Source organism: Primulina eburnea, chromosome 9 (assembly GCF_022965805.1).
Source record: "Primulina eburnea isolate SZY01 chromosome 9, ASM2296580v1, whole genome shotgun sequence".
Classification (NCBI taxonomy): Eukaryota; Viridiplantae; Streptophyta; class Magnoliopsida; order Lamiales; family Gesneriaceae; genus Primulina; species Primulina eburnea.
The window spans coordinates 34903877-34906980 of NC_133109.1; the positions used below are offsets into that span (position 1 = coordinate 34903877).

The 3104-nt window shown below is 34.3% G+C and overlaps 1 pseudogene; it reads right to left on the bottom strand.

Annotated features, from left to right (window-relative positions):
- Window positions 1-935: 935 nt before the first annotated feature.
- LOC140842067 (protein FAR1-RELATED SEQUENCE 3-like) lies at window positions 936-2977 on the bottom strand (annotated as a pseudogene).
- Window positions 2978-3104: the final 127 nt, after the last annotated feature.

Here is a 3104-nt window from a genome sequence, read left to right on the forward strand (position 1 = left end):
TTAAAGAAAAATAACAAAATTGAATGGGCCCAAAATATATTATATTTTTTCGTTCAAATTAATTGTTTATTATATTTGTTTAATTAATGTTTGATTACCTTTTGTCAATATAATTGTCATTATATATGTGTACGGGTTAATTTTGCAAATGCAAATAAATTGTCATGCCATTATTCTTATAATTAAGTACTATGTGATAATATATAATTATGGAGATACTAAAATAAAATAGGAGTTATGAGACGAATTAAACAATTAATCATTCAATTTATTTTATTTATCATTAGAATTAAAGGGAAAAACTAATGAAAAATTGATTAGATTTTCTATATATCTCTTGTTCATTTAACAGTTTTATAAAAATATCTTTATAGTATAATATCATAAAATGTATGTAGATGAAATTTTCATTTCATTCAACTTTTATAGTTACTTCTGATTCAAAATTAGTAACTTTTTTATTAATAATATTTAAATTAAAAATTAATTTTTAATTTGCTCATGCATTTAGAAATTAATAATTTGACAAAATAATTTTTTTAAAAAATGATTAAATATATTTTTCCTTCCAGTTCAATTCATATATCACACGGTGCATATCGAATATTAGATTTTTATTCCTACAACCACAAAAGAATATTCAATTAATCGAATTAAACTTAACAAAATTTCTAACAAAACATCACTTTTATGCTCTTCGTTTCACAATGTTAATCAACATATGTCCACGCTATAACTGTGTTTTGTCATAAGCTATTATGGAATTATATAGTCTAGTTTCCAATGGAAGCTAGAACACCATATAAGGTACACAAATTGTAAGTAGAAAGGGCACCTTACATGTTAGAGTTGCTCACGAATGTAAGCCATTGATCTTAACATCGAACCTTAAGTATCCCTTTTGAAACTTGAAATTTCACTTCAGTTTCGCCAGTTGAAGTTTTGGTTTCCTGGAGCTGTCAAGCAAAAGGATGGCATTCTTAGTTCAAAACCCCACACACCTTCAAATTAATAACAGCCACTTTACTTGCTGGATTCTTATTCTCCACGGCCCATTTCATGGACTTCAAACAAGTGAGAGCAACCTACCGCAATAAAGAATATAATGGTTATAAATGACCATCGGTGACGGTGTCTTTAATACTGGTGTGGTACATATCGTATCATAATCTGCCTCTATTTAACTTTCTAATGCTTTTTCCAAAGCCCTTTCATATTGCTTAAAGAACAAGGGAATGGTAGTCTGCTGGTTCACATACCCATAAAAAAAGGACCTAACTCCATGATTTGATGAAAGTGCAGCAAAAAAGGAGTTGCGAAAATAAACAGGAGCCGCCCATTGCTTCATGGCATTATATACAGCTTGAAGCCAATCATTTTTCCAAAGATTGTATCTGTCGAGGATAGAACTCCGTGATGTTTTCGAAATCCTCTCAATCGTCTCATAAAAATTGATGCACCTATATAACTCTCCATGAAAGGAAGAATGAGCAACACATGTATGAGCCAACCTTTCTTGTCCTTCTCGTAAGATGTGCCACTTGCAAATGTATTGGCGAGTTTCTGGGAATACCTGATGGACTGCAGCCTTGATAGCCCTATCTTGGTCAGTTGTAATGGAAACAGGAGGTCTGTTATTCATTGCAGAAAGCCAGGTTTTGAAAACCCATGAAAATGATTCCTCTGACTCATCCAAAAGCAGCGCACATCCAAACAATATCATCTGTCCGTGATGGTTCACGAGCAAGAGGAACTTGAAACTGATTTGGTCTATACATCATGTCAAAAACAACTGCATCACCAAAGTGGCTGTAAGCCATCCTTGATCGGGTATCAGCCCAGAAAACATTGCTCAATCGATTGTCATTATCAAGCTGTATGGCATAATAGAAACCGGGTTTTTGGCCTGCATCTTCCTGAAATAGGTAAGAAGATTCTGGGCATCTTGTCCAAAATTTCTTCGGCTAGAACGTCGAATAAAATGCAGTGGCATCACGGGGACACTGTTCATATTTGCAAGATTACTTTCTGTGGAAGATGCACTACCAACAACAGGATTTGTTTCCGTGGATGGATTTCTTACAGCTTCATTTGTCTCTACAGAGGCAACGAGATTCGGTTCACGAAATAAATGGTTTTCATCCATGGAAACGATGCCATCATTTTGGCAATCATCTGTTTCCAGCATACTCTTTTTAGTTCCAGTAAATGCCTGCGAAGACGAAGATGATGCACCTTGCTGGGACTCATGGTAGAATGAAGATGGTCTTCGACAAATTTCGCCACTACCCACTTGTCTGGATCCTTTTTCTTTACTAAGACCGTAGCATTGCAGCTGTCAACATTCTATCGTTTAAAAATCTCACTAGAACAGGCAAACTCCCAAGAATCAATCGGGCCATAAGGCTTAGTACGATTGTATTGACCAACATGTGCGCTGAAACCAACTCGCCTAGCATACGCATCATAACAGTTCTTGCAGATTCTTCTGAATAAAATTCCATTCATACATACGGTTTCTCATTCCAACCATCAACTTGATTATTAGATACTTTAGAAGAACTTTCGTTCAATTTTAGATCCTGATATTCACCAGGTTGTCTTCTTTCTCTCTCTAGCTCAACCACTTGGGAATCCATCTTATTGAGCAAATAATCTCAAGACAGATGCTGCAAAAAGAAAAAAGAAAGGAGCATCACAAAACAATAACATAGAATTAATAGCTACTGTCTCCAAGAATCATGACCATAATTCAGACAATATTTATAGTAATCCGGAACATAGCACTGAAACCCATATATTTTTTAAATAAACCTCGGTCCCTTTGTCCCATTAGCATGAAATCGAGCGGAGAGAAGAAACATGCGCGAATCAAGGTAAAATTTCTCACCTAACCTTCAAAAGTTCTCGGATTCGGCAAAGTCTGTTTCAGCCACGAGTCTGCTTGCTTTCTTACATCAGAAAAGGCAAAGTTTGAGTTGGGATTCTATTTTCCTCCAAAATTTTAAAAAATAAAGAAATCAAAATAATATAAATTTTTTATTGCTTACTTTTAAAATTTAAACTTTTATTTGACCATAATTTTGATATATAAGTTAGTGGCG